A 21,801-nucleotide genomic window follows, 5' to 3' on the forward strand; every position below is an offset into this window, starting at 1 on the left:
TCAACGGATCCTTGGATGGCTCGAAGTTCTTGAAGCAGAATCATGACACGAAAACAAGTTCAAGTAAGATCATCACTTGAAATAAGATTGTTATAGTTATAGAAATTGAACCAAAGTTTGAATATGATTATTACCTTATATTAGAATGATAACCTACTGTAAGAAACAAAGATTTCTTGAGGTTGGATGATCACCTTACAAGATTGGAAGTGAGCTAGCAAACTTGAAAGTATTCTTGATTTTATGTAACTAGAACTTGTAGAATTTATGAAGAACACTTAGAACTTGAAGATAGAACTTGAGAGAGATTAATTAGATGAAGAAAATTGAAGAATGAAAGTGTTTGTAGGTGTTTTTGGTCGTTGGTGTATGGATTAGATATAAAGGATATGTAATTTTGTTTTCATGTAAATAAGTCATGAATGATTACTCATATTTTTGTAATTTTATGAGATATTTCATGCTAGTTGAAAAAATGATGGTTCCCACATGTGTTAGGTGACTCACATGGGCTGCTAATAGCTGATCATTGGAGTGTATATACCAATAGTACATACATCTAAAAGCTATGTATTGTACGAGTACGAATACGGGTGCATACGAGTAGAATTGTTGATGAAACTGAACGAGGATGTAATTGTAAGCATTTTTGTTAAGTAGAAGTATTTTGATAAGTGTATTGAAGTCTTTAAAAAGTGTATAAATACATATTAAAACACTACATGTATATACATTTTAACTGAGTCGTTAAGTCATCGTTAGTCGTTACATGTAAGTGTTGTTTTGAAACCTTTAGGTTAACGATCTTGTTAAATGTTGTTAACCCAATGTTTATAATATCAAATGAGATTTTAAATTATTATATTATCATGATATTATCATGTATGAATATCTCTTAATATGATATATATACATTAAATGTCTTTACAACGATAATCGTTACATATATGTCTCGTTTAAAAATCATTAAGTTAGTAGTCTTGTTTTTACATATGTAGTTCATTGTTAATATACTTAATGATATGTTTACTTATCATAGTATCATGTTAACTATATATATATCCATATATATGTCATCATATAGTTTTTACAAGTTTTAACGTTCGTGAATCACCGGTCAACTTGGGTGGTCAATTGTCTATATGAAACATATTTCAATTAATCAAGTCTTAACAAGTTTGATTGCTTAACATGTTGGAAACATTTAATCATGTAAATATCAATCTCAATTAATATATATAAACATGGAAAAGTTCGGGTCACTACAGTACCTACCCGTTAAATAAATTTCGTCCCGAAATTTTAAGCTGTTGAAGGTGTTGACGAATCTTCTGGAAATAGATGCGGGTATTTCTTCTTCATCTGATCTTCACGCTCTCAGGTGAACTCGGGTCCTCTACGAGCATTCCATCGAACCTTAACAATTGGTATCTTGTTTTGCTTAAGTCTTTTAACCTCACGATCCATTATTTCGACGGGTTCTTCGATGAATTGAAGTTTTTCGTTGATTTGGATTTCATCTAACGGAATAGTGAGATCTTCTTTAGCAAAACATTTCTTCAAATTCGAGACGTGGAAAGTGTTATGTACAGTCGCGAGTTGTTGAGGTAACTCAAGTCGGTAAGCTACTGGTCCGACACGATCAATAATCTTGAATGGTCCAATATACCTTGGATTTAATTTCCCTCGTTTACCAAATCGAACAACGCCTTTCCAAGGTGCAACTTTAAGCATGACCATCTCTCCAATTTCAAATTCTATATCTTTTCTTTTAATGTCAGCGTAGCTCTTTTGTCGACTTTGGGCGGTTTTCAACCGTTGTTGAATTTGGATGATCTTCTCGGTAGTTTCTTGTATAATCTCCGGACCCGTAATCTGTCTATCCCCCACTTCACTCCAACAAATCGGAGACCTGCACTTTCTACCATAAAGTGCTTCAAACGGCGCCATCTCAATGCTTGAATGGTAGCTGTTGTTGTAGGAAAATTCTGCTAACGGTAGATGTCGATCCCAACTGTTTCCGAAATCAATAACACATGCTCGTAGCATGTCTTCAAGCGTTTGTATCATCCTTTCGCTCTGCCCATCAGTTTGTGGATGATAGGCAGTACTCATGTCTAGACGAGTTCCTAATGCTTGCTGTAATGTCTGCCAGAATCTTGAAATAAATCTGCCATCCCTATCAGAGATAATAGAGATTGGTATTCCATGTCTGGAGATGACTTCCTTCAAATACAGTCGTGCTAACTTCTCCATCTTGTCATCTTCTATTATTGGCAGGAAGTGTGCTGATTTGGTGAGACGATCAACTATTACCCAAATAGTATCAAAACCACTTGCAGTCCTTGGCAATTTAGTGATGAAATCCATGGTAATATTTTCCCATTTCCATTCTGGGATTTCGGGTTGTTGAAGTAAACCTGATGGTTTCTGATGCTCAGCTTTGACCTTAGAACATGTCAAACATTCTCCTACGTATTTAGCAACATCGGCTTTCATACCCGGCCACCAAAAATGTTTCTTGAGATCCTTGTACATCTTCCCCGTTCCAGGATGTATTGAGTATCTGGTTTTATGAGCTTCTCTAAGTAGCATTTCTCTTATATCTCCAAATTTTGGTACCCAAATCCTTTCAGCCCTATACCGGGTTCCGTCTTCCCGAATATTAAGATGCTTCTCCGATCCTTTGGGTATTTCATCCTTTAAATTTCCCTCTTTTAAAACTCCTTGTTGCGCCTCCCTTATTTGAGTAGTAAGGTTATTATGAATCATTATATTCAGAGATTTTACTCGAATGGGTTCTCTGTCCTTCCTGCTCAAGGCATCGGCTACCACATTTGCCTTCCCCGGGTGGTAACGAATCTCAAAGTCGTAATCATTCAATAATTCAATCCACCTACGCTGCCTCATATTCAGTTGTTTCTGATTAAATATGTGTTGAAGACTTTTGTGGTCGGTATATATAATAAATTTGACCCCATATAAGTAGTGCCTCCAAGTCTTTAATGCAAAAACAACCGCGCTTAATTCCAAATCATGCGTCGTATAATTTTGTTCGTGAATCTTCAATTGTCTAGACGCATAAGCAATCACCTTCATTCGTTGCATTAATACACAACCGAGACCTTGCTTTGATGCGTCACAATAAATCACAAAATCATCATTCCCTTCAGGCAATGACAATATAGGTGCCGTAGTTAGCTTTTTCTTCAATAACTGAAACGCTTTCTCTTGTTCATCATTCCATTCAAATTTCTTCCCTTTATGCGTTAATGCAGTCAAGGGTTTTGCTATTCTGGAAAAGTCTTGGATGAACCTTCTATAGTAACCAGCTAGTCCTAAAAATTGGCGTATGTGTTTCGGAGTTTTCGGGGTTTCCCACTTTTCAACAGTTTCTATCTTTGCCGGATCCACCTTAATACCTTCTTTGTTCACTATGTGACCGAGGAATTGAACTTCTTCCAACCAAAATGCACACTTTGAAAATTTAGCGTACAATTCTTCCTTCCTCAATACTTCTAACACCTTTCTCAAATGTTCACTTTGTTCTTGGTCATTCTTTGAGTAAATAAGTATGTCATCAATGAAAACAATGACAAACTTGTCAAGGTATGGTCCACACACTCGGTTTATAAGGTCCATGAACACAGCTGGTGCATTAGTTAAACCAAATGGCATGACCATAAACTCGTAATGACCGTAACGTGTTCTAAAAGCAGTCTTTGGAATATCATATTCTTTCACCCGCATTTGATGATACCTGGAACGTAAGTCAATCTTTGAATAAACAGACGAGCCTTGTAGTTGATCAAATAAGTCGTCAATTCTCGGTAGTGGGTAGCGGTTCTTGATGGTAAGTTTGTTCAACTCTCGGTAGTCGATACACAACCTGAATGTACCATCTTTCTTCTTGACAAACAAAACAGGAGCTCCCCACGGTGATGTGCTTGGTCGAATGAAACCACGCTCTAAAAGTTCTTGTAATTGGCTTTGCAGTTCTTTCATCTCGCTGGGTGCGAGTCTGTAAGGAGCACGAGCTATTGGTGCAGCTCCTGGTACAAGATCTATTTGAAATTCAACGGATCGATGTGGGGGTAATCCCGGTAATTCTTTCGGAAATACATCGGGAAATTCTTTTGCAATGGGAACATCATTGATGCTCTTTTCTTCAGTTTGTACTTTCTCGAAGTGTGCTAGAACAGCATAGCAACCTTTTCTTATTAGTTTTTGTGCCTTCAAATTACTAATAAGATGTAGCTTCGTGTTGCCCTTTTCTCCGTACACCATTAAGGGTTTTCCTTTTTCTCGTATAATGCGAATTGCATTTTTGTAACAAACGATCTCTGCTTTCACTTCTTTCAACCAGTCCATACCGATTATCACATCAAAACTCCCTAACTCTACTGGTATCAAATCAATCTTAAATGTTTCGCTAACCAGTTTAATTTCTCGATTCCGACATATATTATCTGCTGAAATTAATTCACCATTTGCTAATTCGAGTAAAAATTTACTATCCAAAGGCGTCAATGGACAACTTAATTTAGCACAAAAATCTCTACTCATATAGCTTCTATCCGCACCCGAATCAAATAAAACGTAAGCAGATTTATTGTCAATAAGAAACGTACCCGTAACAAGCTCCGGGTCTTCCTGTGCCTCTGCCGCATTAATATTGAAAACTCTTCCGCGGCCTTGTCCATTCGTGTTCTCCTGGTTCGGGCAATTTCTAATAATGTGGCCCGGTTTTCCACATTTATAACAAACTACATTGGCATAACTTGCTCCGACACTACTTGCTCCGCCATTACTCGTTCCGACACCATTTGTTCCTTTCGTTCTATTAACCCCTGGTCCGTAGACCTCGCACTTCGCCGCGCTATGACCATTTCTTTTACACTTGTTGCAAAATTTGGTGCAGAACCCCGAGTGATACTTTTCACACCTTTGGCATAGCTGCTTCTGATTGTTGTTGTTGTTACGGTTATTATTGTTGTTGGGATGATTGTTGAAGTTGCTATTGTTGTTGTTGTTGTTGTTGTTGGTCCGTTTGTTGTAGTTGCGATTGGTGTTGCGATTGTTGGGATAATTGTTGCGATTATTGTTGTAATTGCTGTTGTTGTATTGGTGATTCTTATCACCGTTTTCCTCCCACTTTCTTTTGACTTGCTTCACATTGGCCTCTTCAGCAGTCTGTTCTTTAATTCTTTCTTCAATTTGGTTCACTAGTTTGTGAGCCATTCTACATGCCTGTTGTATGGAGGCGGGTTCGTGTGAACTTATATCTTCTTGGATTCTTTCCGGTAATCCTTTCACAAACGCGTCGATCTTCTCTTCCTCATCTTCGAATGCTCCCGGACACAATAGGCACAATTCTGTGAATCGTCTTTCGTACGTGGTAATATCAAATCCTTGGGTTCGTAACCCTCTAAGTTCTGTCTTGAGCTTATTGACCTCGGTTCTGGGACGGTACTTCTCGTTCATCAAGTGCTTGAATGCTGACCACGGTAGTGCGTACGCATCATCTTGTCCCACTTGCTCTAGATAGGTATTCCACCATGTTAACGCAGAACCTGTGAAGGTATGCGTAGCGTACTTTACTTTGTCCTCTTCAGTACACTTACTTATGGCAAACACCGATTCGACCTTCTCGGTCCACCGTTTCAATCCGATCGGTCCTTCGGTTCCATCAAATTCCAAAGGTTTGCAGGCAGTGAATTCTTTGTAGGTGCATCCTACACGATTTCCTGCACTGCTAGATCCAAGGTTATTGTTGGTATGTAGCGCAGCCTGTACTGCGGCTATGTTTGAAGCTAGAAAAGTACGGAATTCCTCTTCATTCATATTCACGGTGTGTCGAGTAGTCGGTGCCATTTCCTTCAAAATAGTCAAATGGAACAAGTTAATCATACATAATATTAAGAGTAGTTAATAGTATTTCGTAGCATAATATGAACTCATTTATAAAAGCTTTTTCTTCATATTAGCGTTTTATAAGTTTAAATTCGGGTAGTACCTACCCGTTAAGTTCATACTTAGTAGCTAATATACAATTCAACTACTACAATTCTATATGAAAAACTGATTATAATAATATTTCGCGTTCAAACTTTTATACAATATTTTACAAACTTACAATACCGCTTATTTTACATAAAGCATGAAATATAGCACACAATAACTTTGATACAAGATAGTTGTGAAGATAATTCTAGCTAGTACACAAGTCGTTCAGCAAAGGCAATAAAGACACGTAATTCATACGTCCAGAAACAAGTCATGCATTCTGGTTTTACTAGGACTACTTCCCATCCTTGGTCTTGTGGAACATAACCGTTATGGCCGTTGATAAGACAGCGTGTTGTAACGTCGTCAAAGGGACGAGGGTTACGTAATGTCCAACAGTCCCGTAACAATCTAAAAACCTCATTTCTTACCCTAATTACCGACTCCGTCACTTGTGGGAACGTTTTGTTTAATAGTTGTAGGCCGATGTTCTTGTTCTCACTTTGGTGAGAGGCGAACATTACTAATCCGTAAGCATAACATGCTTCTTTATGTTGCATGTTAGCCGCTTTTTCTAAATCACGAAGTCCAATATTCGGATATATTGAGTCAAAATAATTTCTTAACCCATTGCGTAAAATAGCATTTGGGTTCCCCGCAATATATGCATCAAAGTAAACACATCGTAACTTATGGATTTCCCAATGTGATATCCCCCATCTTTCGAACGAAAGCCTTTTATAAACCAAGGCATTCTTGGAACGTTCTTTGAATGTCTTACAAACTGATCTCGCCTTAAATAGTTGTGCTGAAGAATTCTGACCGACTTTAGACAAGATTTCATCAATCATGTCTCCGGGTAGGTCTCTTAAAATATTGGGTTGTCTATCCATTTTGTGTTTTTATACTGTAAAATAGACAAGAGTTAGATTCATAAAAAAAATATACTTATTAATACAAGCAATTTTTACATATATCATAAAGCATAAGCACACTATATTACATATATTACACCACACGAATACAACTATCTTATTCCGACTCGCTTGTTTTTTCTTCTTCGGTTTTGGTTCGTTTTACCAAGTTTCTAGGGATATATGATGTTCCCCTAATACGAGCCGTTATTTTCCACATTGGTTTAGAAAATCCTGGTGGTTTAGAGGTTCCCGGGTCATTGTTACAACTTAAGGACTTCGGGGGTTGACGATACATATAAAGTTCATCGGGGTTGGAATTAGATTTCTCTATTTTTATGCCCTTTCCCTTATTATTTTCTTTTGCCTTTTCAAATTCAGTTGGGGTAATTTCTATAACATCATCGGAATTCTCGTCAGAATCCAATTCATCGGAGAATTGGTAATCCTCCCAATATTTTGCTTCCTTAGCGGAAACACCATTGACCATAATTAACCTTGGTCGGTTGGTTGAGGATTTTCTTTTACTTAACCGTTTTATTATTTCCCCCACCGGTTCTATTTCTTCATCCGGTTCCGATTCTTCTTCCGGTTCCGATTCTTCTTCTGGTTCCGACTCTTCTTCCGGTTCCTCTTCGGGAACTTGTGAATCAGTCCACGAATCATTCCAATTTACATTTGACTCTTCATTATTATTAGGTGAGTCAATGGGACTTGTTCTAGAGGTAGACATCTATCACATAATATCAAATGCGTTAAGAGATTAATATATCACATAATATTCACATGTTAAAAATATATAGTTTCCAACAAAATTTGTTAAGCAATCATTTTTCAAGTAAACACGGTCGAAGTCCAGACTCACTAATGCATCCTAACAAACTCGATAAGACACACTAATGCAAAATTCTGGTTCTCTAAGACCAACGCTCGGATACCAACTGAAATGTCCCGTTCTTATTGATTAAAAACATTCCATATTAATTGATTTCGTTGCGAGGTTTTGACCTCTATATGAGACGTTTTTCAAAGACTGCATTCATTTTAAAATAAACCATAACCTTTATTTCATCAATAAAGGTTTAAAAAGCTTTACGTAGATTATCAAATAATGATAATCTAAAATATCCTGTTTACACACGACCATTACATAATGGTTTACAATACAAATATGTTACAACAAAATAAGTTTCTTGAATGCAGTTTTTACACAATATCATACAAGCATGGACTCCAAATCTCGTCCTTATTTAAGTATGCGACAGCGGAAGCTCTTAATAATCACCTGAGAATAAACATGCTTAAAACGTCAACAAAAATGTTGGTGAGTTATAGGTTTAACCTATATATATCAAATCATAATAATAGACCACAAGATTTCATATTTCAATACACATCCCATACATAGAGATAAAAATCATTCATATGGTGAACACCTGGTAACCGACATTAACAAGATGCATATATAAGAATATCCCCATCATTCCGGGACACCCTTCGGATATGATATAAATTTCAAAGTACTAAAGCATCCGGTACTTTGGATGGGGCTTGTTGGGCCCGATAGATCTATCTTTAGGATTCGCGTCAATTAGGGTGTCTGTTCCCTAATTCTTAGATTACCAGACTTAATAAAAAGGGGAATATTCGATTTCGATAATTCAACCATAGAATGTAGTTTCACGTACTTGTGTCTATTTTGTAAATCTTTTATAAAACCTGCATGTATTCTCATCCTAAAAATATTAGATTTTAAAAGTGGGACTATAACTCACTTTCACAGATTTTTACTTCGTCGGGAAGTAAGACTTGGCCACTGGTTGATTCACGAACCTATAACAATATATACATATATATCAAAGTATGTTCAAAATATATTTACAACACTTTTAATATATTTTGATGTTTTAAGTTTATTAAGTCAGCTGTCCTCGTTAGTAACCTACAACTAGTTGTCCACAGTTAGATGTACAGAAATAAATCGATAAATATTATCTTGAATCAATCCACGACCCAGTGTATACGTATCTCAGTATTGATCACAACTCAAACTATATATATTTTGGAATCAACCTCAACCCTGTATAGCTAACTCCAACATTCACATATAGAGTGTCTATGGTCGTTCCGAAATATATATAGATGTGTCGACATGATAGGTCAAAACATTGTATACGTGTCTATGGTATCTCAAGATTACATAATATAAAATACAAGTTGATTAAGTTATGGTTGGAATAGATTTGTTACCAATTTTCACGTAGCTAAAATGAGAAAAATTATCCAATCTTGTTTTACCCATAACTTCTTCATTTTAAATCCGTTTTGAGTGAATCAAATTGCTATGGTTTCATATTGAACTCTATTTTATGAATCTAAAGAGAAAAAGTATAGGTTTATAGTCGGAAAAATAAGTTACAAGTCGTTTTTGTAAAGGTAGTCATTTCAGTCGAAAGAACGACGTCTAGATGACCATTTTAGAAAACATACTTGCACTTTGAGTTTAACCATAATTTTTGGATATAGTTTCATGTTCATAATAAAAATCATTTTCTCAGAATAACAACTTTTAAATCAAAGTTTATCATAGTTTTTAATTAACTAACCCAAAACAGCCCGCGGTGTTACTACGACGGCGTAAATCCGGTTTTACGGTGTTTTTCGTGTTTCCAGGTTTTAAATCATTAAGTTAGCATATCATATAGATATATAACATGTGTTTAGTTGATTTTAAAAGTCAAGTTAGAAGGATTAACTTTTGTTTGCGAACAAGTTTAGAATTAACTAAACTATGTTCTAGTGATTACAAGTTTAAACCTTCGAATAAGATAGCTTTATATGTATGAATCGAATGATGTTATGAACATCATTACTACCTTAAGTTCCTTGGATAAACCTACTGGAAAAGAGAAAAATGGATCTAGCTTCAACGGATCCTTGGATGGCTCGAAGTTCTTGAAGCAGAATCATGACACGAAAACAAGTTCAAGTAAGATCATCACTTGAAATAAGATTGTTATAGTTATAGAAATTGAACCAAAGTTTGAATATGATTATTACCTTATATTAGAATGATAACCTACTGTAAGAAACAAAGATTTCTTGAGGTTGGATGATCACCTTACAAGATTGGAAGTGAGCTAGCAAACTTGAAAGTATTCTTGATTTTATGTAACTAGAACTTGTAGAATTTATGAAGAACACTTAGAACTTGAAGATAGAACTTGAGAGAGATTAATTAGATGAAGAAAATTGAAGAATGAAAGTGTTTTTAGGTGTTTTTGGTCGTTGGTGTATGGATTAGATATAAAGGATATGTAATTTTGTTTTCATGTAAATAAGTCATGAATGATTACTCATATTTTTGTAATTTTATGAGATATTTCATGCTAGTTGCCAAATGATGGTTCCCACATGTGTTAGGTGACTCACATGGGCTGCTAATAGCTGATCATTGGAGTGTATATACCAATAGTACATACATCTAAAAGCTGTGTATTGTACGAGTACGAATACGGGTGCATACGAGTAGAATTGTTGATGAAACTGAACGAGGATGTAATTGTAAGCATTTTTGTTAAGTAGAAGTATTTTGATAAGTGTATTGAAGTCTTTCAAAAGTGTATAAATACATATTAAAACACTACATGTATATACATTTTAACTGAGTCGTTAAGTCATCGTTAGTCGTTACATGTAAGTGTTGTTTTGAAACCTTTAGGTTAACGATCTTGTTAAATGTTGTTAACCCAATGTTTATAATATCAAATGAGATTTTAAATTATTATATTATCATGATATTATCATGTATGAATATCTCTTAATATGATATATATACATTAAATGTCTTTACAACGATAATCGTTACATATATGTCTCGTTTAAAAATCATTAAGTTAGTAGTCTTGTTTTTACATATGTAGTTCATTGTTAATATACTTAATGATATGTTTACTTATCATAGTATCATGTTAACTATATATATATCCATATATATGTCATCATATAGTTTTTACAAGTTTTAACGTTCGTGAATCACCGGTCAACTTGGGTGGTCAATTGTCTATATGAAACATATTTCAATTAATCAAGTCTTAACAAGTTTGATTGCTTAACATGTTGGAAACATTTAATCATGTAAATATCAATCTCAATTAATATATATAAACATGGAAAAGTTCGGGTCACTACATTAGGTGACTCACATGGGCTGCTAAGAGCTGATCATTGGAGTGTATATACCAATAGTACATACATCTAAAAGCTGTGTATTGTACGAGTACTAATACGGATGCATACGAGTAGAATTGTTGATGAAACTGAACGAGGATGTAATTGTAAGCATTTTTGTTAAGTAGAAGTATTTTGATAAGTGTCTTGAAGTCTTTCAAAAGTGTATGAATACATATTAAAACACTACATGTATATACATTTTAACTGAGTCGTTAAGTCATCGTTAGCCGTTACATGTAAGTGTTGTTTTGAAACCTTTAGGTTAACGATCTTGTTAAATGTTGTTAACCCAATGTTTATAATATCAAATTAGATTTTAAATTATTATATTATCATGATTTTATGATGTACGAATATCTCTTAATATGATATATATATACATTAAATGTCGTTACAACGATAATCGTTACATATATGTCTCGTTTAAAAATCATTAAGTTAGTAGTCTTGTTTTTTACATATGTAGTTCATTGTTAATATACTTAATGATATGTTTACTTATCATAGTATCATGTTAACTATATATATATCCATATATATGTCATCATATAGTTTTTACAAGTTTTAACGATCGTGAATCACCGGTCAACTTGCGTGGTCAATTGTCTATATGAAACATATTTCAATTAATCAAGTCTTAACAAGTTTGATTGCTTAGCTTGTTGGAAACATTTAATCATGTAAATATCAATCTCAATTAATATATATAAACATGGAAAAGTTCGGGTCACTACAAATACCCATGGAACTAGGGAGCTTAGATGTAATAATCGGCATGAATTGGTTAGTCAAATGAAATCTCACATCCTTTGTGATCTTAATGCGATCCAAATTCCTATCGAGAATGGTGAACCCTTGATTGTCTATGGTGATAAGAGTTGCACTGGACTCAACCTCATCTCGTGCCTTAAAGTTAGAAAATTACTTCGTAAGGGTTGTTTTGCGATCCTAGCCCACGTTAAGAAAGTCGAGACCGATGAGAAGCATATCTATGATGTGCCAATTGTTAGTGACTTTTCCGATGTATTCCCCGACGAATTGCCGGGTCTTCCACCTCATCAACTAGTTGAATTCCAAATCGATCTTATTTCGGGAGCCGCACCCGTAGCACGTGCACCGTATAGACTTGCTCCATCAGAAATGCAAGAATTGCAAAGCCAAATTCAAGAACTACTTGACCGTGGTTTTACCCAACCTAGCCATTCACCGTGGGGCGCTCCGATTTTATTCGTTAAGAAGAAATATGGATCCCTACGAATGTGCACCATTTATCGTGAACTAAATAAATTGACGGTTAAGAATCGATATCCTCTTCCACGCATTGATGACCTCTTTGATCAACTAGAAGGGTCTTGTGTATATTCAAAAATCAATCTCCGCTCGGGTTATCATCAACTAAGGGTTAAGGGGGAAGATGTCTCCAAAACCTCTTTCCGGACTCGTTATGGTAGTTACGAATTCCTTGTAATGCCATTTGGTCTCACTAACGCACCGATGGTGTTCATGGACCTTATGAACCGCGTGTGCAAACCATACCTCGACAAATTCGTTATTGTTTTCATCGATGATATTTTGGTCTATTCTAAAAGCGAAGAAAAGCACGAACAACACCTCCGGCTAGTGCTTGAACTTTTAAGACAAGAACGACTCTATGCAAAATTCTCCAAGTGTGAATTTTGGTAGAAGGAAGTTCAGTTTCTCGGTCATGTTGTAAGCGACCAAGGTATTAAGGTCGATCCCACTAAAATCGAAGCCATCAGCAAATGGGAAACTCCTACTACTCCTACTCACATCCGTCAATTCTTGGGTCTCGCCGGGTACTATCGTAGATTCATTAAAGATTTCTCCTTGGTTGCTCGTCCCCTAACCGCGTTAACTCACAAGGGAAGGAAATTCATTTGGGTAACCGAATAAGAGTCCGCGTTACAAATCTTGAAGAAAAAGTTAAACACCGCTCCCATATTATCTCTTCCCGAAGCCAATGATGATTTTGTTGTATATTGCGATGCCTCAAAACATGGTTTTGGGTGTGTATTGATGCAACAAGAGAAAGTCATTGCTTATGCCTCCCGACAACGAAAAATTCATGAACAGAACTACACTACACATAATCTCAAACTCGGAGCCGTTGTCTTTACACTCAAAATGTGGAGACACTATCTCTATGGAACCAAAAGTACTATCTTCACCGATCATAAAAGCCACCAACACATCTTCGATCAAAAAAAACTTAACATGAGACAACGACGGTGGATTGAAACTTTGAACGATTACGATTGTGAGCTTCATTACCATCCCGGGAAGGCAAATGTAGTAGCCGATGCCTTAAGTCGAAAGGAAAGGGTGGTGCCCCTTCATGTCTGAGCTTTAAACATTACCATCCACACCAGCCTCAATAGTCAAATTCGGGTAGCCCAAGACGAAGCCCTCAGGGATGAAAACATTTCTCTCGAACGCTTGAACGTCCTCGCCTCTCGATTCGAAGTTAAGGAGACCGGACTCCGATATTTCGCCGAAAGGATTTGGGTGCCTAGTTATGGGACTTACGAAGCCTTATTTTAGACGAAGCCCATAAGTCAAGGTACTCGATTCACCCCGGTGCCAATAAGATGTACCAAGACCTCAAAGAAAAATATTGGTGGCCGAACATTAAAAGGGGCGTTGCTACTTATGTTGCAAAGTGTTTAACTTGCTCCAAGGTCAAAGCCGAACATCAAAGGCCGTCCGGGTTACTTCAACAACCCAAAATCCCGCAATGAAAGTGGGAAAGAATAACAATGGACTTCATCACAAAACTACCAGAGACGACGGGCAGTTATGATACCATTTGGGTTATTATTGACCGTCTCACCAAATCCGCCCACTTCTTAGCCATGAAAGAAACGAACAAAATGGACAAACTTGCACAATTTTATATAAAAGAGATTGTAACCCGTCACGGTGTACCCTTATCGATCATATCCGATCGAGATGCTCGTTTCACTTCTAGATTTTGGCGTGCCTTGCAAGAAGCCTTGGGAACGCGTTTGGACATGAGTACCGCATATCACCCGCAAACCGACTGGCAAAGCGAACGCACAATTCAAACCTTGGAGGACATGCTATGAGCTTGCGTTATCGACTTCGGAAAAGCTTGGGAAAAGCATTTGCCACTAGCCGAGTTCTCTTACAACAATAGTTATCACGTGAGTATTAAAGTCACACCTTTTGAAGCGTTATATGGCCGCAAATGTTGTTCTCCTATTTGTTGGGCCGAAGTAGATGACAAGAAAATCACTGAACCCGAAATCATTCACAAAACAACCGAGAAGATTGTTCAAATCTGAGACAGGCTCAGGACGGCCCGTAGTCGTCAAAGGAGCTATACCAACGTTAGACGCAACGATCTCGAATTCCAAGTCGGTGACCGTGTAATGTTAAAAGTCGCACCTTGGAAAGGTGTATTCCGTTTTGGGAAACGTGGGAAGCTAAATCCACGATATATTGGTCCTTTTAAAATCTTGGAGCGTATTGGACCCGTTGCTTACCGTTTGGATCTCCCGACTCAATTGAGCTCCATTCATCCCACTTTCCATGTATCAAACTTGAAGAAGTTCCTTACCGAACCCGATCTCATCATTCCTATCGAAGAGCTTACTATTGATGACAAACTTCATTTCGTGGAAGAACCGGTTGAAATTGTGGACAACTCCGTCAAGATGCTAAAACAAAGTAAAATCCCGATCGTTAAAGTTCGTTGGAATGCCAAAAGGGGACCCGAGTTTACATGGGAAAGACAAGATCAAATGAAAAGGAAGTACCCTCATTTATTCGAGGATTCAGAAACGCAAGATCTCGAGGAAGAAACAATGACCACTACGTCTACTTAAATTTCGGGACGAAATTTCTTTTAAGGAATAGGTAATGTAACATCCCGTCTTTTTTCGTTTACTTTCCATTTAATTATTTTTAAAGTCCGTTATTTAATTATAACATCTCTCATTTACTCTACATATTTAAGGTAATTCGTTTGGTTAATTCACGCACCCGCTTTGAAACTTGAGGGACTAAACTTGCCAAGAGACCAAAGATTTGACTAGGTCAACTAGTTAAACCCTTCTCCTCCACTCATTCATTCACCTCCCACTTTCATCTTAATACTTTCACTTTTCTCTCAAACCCCAACAATAAAGAATCATCATCCGTTTTAGATCTAGCAAGTTTTCTTCAAAACAAAATACATATTTGGAATCCTTGCATCTTCCTCTTCAATTCCATACCAATTTCATCTCTTTTGGGTAACTTTCTAAAAACTCTAGATTCTTTGTTCTTGATATTTTTGACTTATTAAAGTGTTAATTAGTGTCTATGACTCAAGTCTAACATGAATATGTGAATTATATGTTTGATCTTGTTATTTTAAGTAACTAACATGAACTTGAATTTGGGTGTGTTTGATCTTGAGATTTGGTTGCTTAAATGTTGTTAGATGTTAAAAGTTCATGTATTAAATGTGTTACTAGCATCACTAGCTTCAATTTGGTATGTAGGTTGACTTGGAAAAACTACATAAACATAATTGTTAAATTTATGATTTTGAGTTAGGGTTTGATAGAAGTAAAATGAACTTTTGATGCATTTAATGCTTGGTAATGTTGTTTGTAAGTGTTTAGTAGTATTGTATGCATAATTACCTACGAAACGGCGTATTATATGTATGCATTTAATTCCCGAATCATCAATGTACATTTATGAACTTGAAGCATTTATGATGAACATTAAATGAGCATTCAACTTAGATTTGATTATCGTAAATGATGTTTTTGGTTAATGAAATGTGTTTAGTTGTGCTCCTCATTAAATTACCTTTCCAACGATGTATGGCATGCGTTTTGAATGTTTTCGGTTCATGAGTTATGTTTGTTTGAAGTTTGGTTCGAGACTTAACAAAAATTCAGCAAACAGCACTTTTTCAGTAAAGCACGCCGCGCAACCATGAGCGCACCGGGCATATGTAAAGGTGCAGATGCTTAACCCCTGGAATGGTATCTAACCTGGTTCCACGCTGTAATGCGCGCCGTGCACTCCTGAGTGTACCGCGCACTTCCCCAGGCCCAAATCACTTGTGTTTGTTTTTCACAAATTCATCCCCGCTTAACCGCAACTCCGATTAAGATGAAATTTGGCCAACATGCTTATATATGATTTCTCATCATGGAAAAATTGTCGGATACCTGACCCGACCCCGTTGACTTTGACTTTGACCAACTTTGACTTTTAGTCAAACTTAACCAAATACTTATGCAATTCGTTCTAACATGCTTTTATACTTGTATCTTGCATGAAACATGACAACTTGATTCACATGCTATATAATCGAGTCGTATTGAGCAATAGGACTAATTGAACAACTTTGATCAACCGTGTTTACCGTTATTGACACGACCTACTTGTTTAGGTCAAGACTAGCATTCGTTCTTGCACACGTTACTTTGTGAAGTACCTTTTCTTTCGTGCACACAAGGTGAGATCATAGTCCCACTTTTATTCTTTTATACTTCTACTTGGGATGAGAAAACATGAATGTTTCGTTTTACAAAGTGAACACAAGTACGAAAACAAACATTCTACGTACGAGTTAGAACAAAAAGCCTCAATTCAATTATCATTAGTTACACTTGTAGGGTGTAAGCGAGAACTTATGTTGTGTGGCCACACGGGTTTGACAAACCCTCATTCGGATGGTTCGCTACCGTCAGAGGATGAAATATATTTTCGGGTATAGTGTAGGTTCTAACACTATGATTCAGAGGTACTATTCAGTTAAGCCTTGATAATTGGGTGCTCGTGATACAACAACATCTTTTGGAATGTAAACGATTTGGATAATCAATTTATACTAAATCTTGAGGTTCAGTACAATATACTTACTAAACCTATGATTTCACCAACGTTTTCGTTGACATATTTTCTATGTTTTTCTCAGGTCCTTGAACGCTAAGTGATACATGCTTCCGCTCACTATTTTTGATACTTGCTTGGATGTCTAGTATACATGCATACATGGTGCGTCTTTTGACTTTACTTAAATTGTGTCGCATAGGTTTCATTTGTACTTAAAACGTTGTAATGTAACTAGTTGTTGAACTACTTTTGTAAACTCGAAACATCTTTACATTTGAAATGAATGTGACATATTTTTGGTCAAGCGTTATTTTAAAGACTTATGACCACGTAACGGGACCTAAGTAGACGGCGCAGTCAATGACGATTTTGTCGGGTCGCTACAGGTTTGACTTTGACTAATTGATTTGTCAAATATGAAATAAACATTAAATTCATATTTAAGGCAAAGATTGAGATCTTCCATAATGAATATGAAATAATCCTAGAATTTTTTTCCCAATATAATGACGCTTACCTCCCTATATAAACCATGTAAAAGTCAATTTACAATCAGCATTTCTCCAAAATCATATTTACCATCTAAAAAACTTGAAAACAATGGCTACTAACCAATAAATTACTCATTTCAATCTTTTAACAAAAGAAACAATCAATGAAAATGTAACATCCCAATTATTTAAGGTATTATTTTATGTAATTTTATTGTTATATACATGGATGGTATGTTTTGTATAAATAAATGGACAAGAGTTAAGTTTGTTAGTTAAGTTAGAAGGGACTAAAGGTGTAAAGTTAGAACTAAGGACCTCCCTCATTATAGTTTTGATGGTTAGGGTAGAAAGTGCAATTTGAGCAAAGTTATTTTAATAAAAGAACAAAAATACTGATAAATCATTATCAGTTGTAAAAAAATTATACAGAACGTATGTGTGTGTGCTGTGGGTGTCGACTCAACAAGGAGGAAGAAGAGGGAAGCTCCAATTAAGAAATTGTGTTCATGCAATTATAAATTAGTGAAATCTAAGGCACTCTAAGCATTCTAGCAAGTTTTATTTCTTCAAATTCTTCTCCTTTGTGCACAATTAGAGTTCTTGAACCCCTAGAGACAAGGTATGAATGTTTATGTCTAAGTATTACTATTATTGGGTGTTTGTGATGAATCTAAAGCTTAAAAGTTGTTGTATGTTGAAAATGTGCACACTTGTATGATTTAAAACGAATTTGTTAGTAATTTTGGAAGTAAGTTCATGTATGAACTTGCATTTTGAGTGAATGATATGAATATGATGAATTTGGTAATGTTTTAGCTTAGAATCAAGTCATGCATACTAGGTGTTTGATGAAATGTCTCAATGAAATGTTTATGTGTTTTTAGTTGAAACTTTGAAGAAGAAAGTTTATACATGGAATGTTGTATTATTGTAAGTAATGGAATTTGAATAATTGATGAATTAGGGTTGCTAGTAATGGAAATGGATTTATGCACATTTTGATGTTTAATGGAATATTTGAAAGAATTGCAAGCTATGATTGTAAGAGATGATTTAGGGAATTGTGTGATTGAAGAAATGATGTTGGCATGTTAATGTGACTATATTGGAAGTGACAAGTTAAAATGTTATGTATATAAGTGTTCATGTGTATATTGGTGTATATATGGGGTTAAGTCAATGTGTAAATATATGAATGTGTAGAAAGCTTGTGAAAGTTGTAAATTTTGTTGAATTATGGTATTGATGAGATTAGCTCATGTATAGGTGCTAATCAAGGTAAAGGAGCCTCAAGTGATTAAGGAAATCCGTTTAATCAAGGTGAGTTTATAGGGGGTAAAATGGGCGGGTCAAGAGTGGGGTGTATCGTTTTCAACAATCCTACTTTAAGAGGAGAAGGGGGAAGTGGGGTAAGACAGGAAGAAGTAGAAGCACCGAGAAAGAAAGATGATCGTTTTGAGTATAAGAATTTTGCGAATTGTCATCCCCCGGAGTTTCATGGGAAAGTTGATCCAATTGTTAGTCAAAGGTGGATTGATGAGATAGAAGAAACATTTATGTTGTGTGGATGTCCCGAGCACCTAAAAGTAATCTATGCGGCTCACCAAATGAAAGGAAGTGGTTATGAATGGTGGAATTTCATAGTTAAGTCTCATGGGCGAGACGTAGCTACAAGTTTTTCATGGGAAAAGTTTCGTGAAATGTTTATGACTCAATTTGCTCCACCCGCCGAAGTTAGTAGGTTGAAATCCGAATTTATGAATATCGAACATGGAAGTAAATCGGTGACCGAGTTTAATGCCGAGTTTAATGATAAGTCCAGGTTTTGCCCGGACTTTGTTTCAAGTCCCAAGTTGATGATGGATCACTATCATGAGAAGTTAAACCCCGAAATAAGTGAGTTCATTGATAAGGGTACGTATAAGACTTTAGCCGAGATGATGAATAGGGCTCTTGTGAGAGAACATGAACTTAGGAAGAAAGCCGCATTTAAACGAAGGTTAGAACAAGATTCAAAGTCAACGCATAGTATGAGCCCAAAGAAAGGTAAGTTTAATTCCGAGTCCCCGCACAAGTCAAAAGGGGGTTTCATGTCGGGAAAGAGTAGTGGTAAAGAAGTGAAGTCATGTAATAGGTGTGGTAAGAATCATACGGGTGAGTGTAAAGCAGGTACTACCGATTGTTATTCATGTGGGAGACCGGGTCATAGGGCCGCCGAATGTCCTAAGAAGGGTAAACAATGTTATTATTGTTTTGAAAAGGGTCACTTTCAAGCCGAATTTCCGGAGTATAAAAAGGATTTAGCTAGTGGTAGTGTTAAGAAGGAGGTTAAGACGGAACCGAAGACTAGTGATAGCCGACCAAGAGCCCGAGCTCATCAGATTACCGCACTTGAAGCGAAGGAGTCCCAGAATGTGGTGTCAGGTACCTTTATTGTAAACTCTTTACCTGCGCATGTTTTGTTCGATTCCGGTGCTACGCGGTCGTTTGTTTCATATTCCTTTTGTAAACATTTTAACATGACCCCAAGTATGTTAGAGCACCCTTTAGAGGTTGAGATAGCGGATAATAAAACTGTTATGGTGTATAGTATCTTTAAGGGATGTGAAATTGTTTTGGATGATGAAAAGTTTGTCATTGATTTGATACCCATGCATATGGGAGAATTTCAAGTAATTGTGGGTATGGATTGGTTAGATGACAATGAAGGGATAATTTTGTGTCGTAAGAAAATTGTGTTAGTTCAATCACCAAGTGGGAAAGTTATATGGATTTATGGGGAACGGGCTAGGCGTGCTATTCCTATATGCACGTATGCTAGAGCTAAAAGATTTTTATCTCATGGGTGTTGTGCGTTTTTGGCACATGTGGTTGATAATTCAAAAAAGGTTGTTAAAATAAGTGATGTACCGATAGTTAATGAATTTTCGGATGTGTTTCCGAATGAGTTGCCCGGTGTACCTCCCGAAAGAGAGGTAGAGTTTAGAATAGATTTGATTCCCGGAGCCACGCCAATTGCCAAAGCACCTTATAGATTAGCTCCATCGAAAATGAGGGAAATGATGACTCAACTACAAGATTTGATAGATAAAGGTTTTATACGTCCTAGTAGTTCACCTTGGGGAGCTCCGATTTTGTTTGTGAAAAAGAAGGATGGGACAATGAGAATGTGTATAGACTATCGTGATTTGAATAAGGTCACTATTAAGAATAAATACCCATTACCGAGAAAATATGATTTGTTTGATCAATTACAAGGTGCATGTTTCTTTTCAAAGATAGATCTAAGGTCGGGTTATCATCAATTAAAAGTGAAGGAAGAAGATATCCCTAAAACGGCTTTTCGTACGAGGTATGGTCATTATGAATTCGTGGTTATGCCTTTTGGGTTAACTAATGCTCCGGCCGCATTTATGGATTTGATGAATAGGGTTTGTCGACCGATGCTCGATAGGTTTGTGATTGTATTTATTGATGATATTTTGGTGTATTCTAAAGGGGAAGAGGAGCATGCGGTGCATTTACGACAAGTATTAGAGGCTTTAAGAAGAGAAAGGTTGTTTGCTAAGTTCTCTAAATGTGAGTTTTGGCTTCGTGAGGTTCAATTTTTGGGACATGTCATTAATAAGAAGGGTATTTGTGTAGATCCGACAAAGATTGAGGCGATAATGAGATGGGAACCACCTATGAATCCCACCGAAGTTAGGAGTTTTCTAGGTTTAGTGGGGTATTATCGACGGTTTATACAAGATTTTTCTAGAATAGCCACCCCTCTCACAAAGTTGACCCGTAAGAATGTGCCATGGAGATGGGAAGAAAAGCAAGAACAAGCGTTTCAACTCCTTAAGGAGAAACTTGTTCAAGCTCCTATACTAGTTTTACCGGAAGGGAATGAGAATATGACGGTTTATTGTGATGCTTCTAAGAAAGGTTTAGGGTGTGTGTTAATGCAAAATGGAAAAGTCATAGCTTATGCTTCCCTACAATTGAAGGAACATGAAAAGCGTTATCCCACCCATGATTTAGAATTAACGGCCGTGGTTTTTGCTTTGAAAATTTGGCGTCATTATCTTTATGGTGTTAAGTTCTCTATTTATACCGATCATGAGAACTTGAAGTATTTGTTTGATCAAAGAGATTTAAATGATAGGCAAAGGAGAGGGCTCGACTTGGTGAAAGATTATGATTGTGAAATTTTGTATCACCCCGGGAAGGCTAATGTGGTGGCGGATGCTCTTAGTAGGAAATCGAGTCACCAACCGATTAAGATA

The sequence above is a fragment of the Rutidosis leptorrhynchoides genome, chromosome 2, assembly GCF_046630445.1.
Source record: "Rutidosis leptorrhynchoides isolate AG116_Rl617_1_P2 chromosome 2, CSIRO_AGI_Rlap_v1, whole genome shotgun sequence".
Classification (NCBI taxonomy): domain Eukaryota; kingdom Viridiplantae; phylum Streptophyta; class Magnoliopsida; order Asterales; family Asteraceae; genus Rutidosis; species Rutidosis leptorrhynchoides.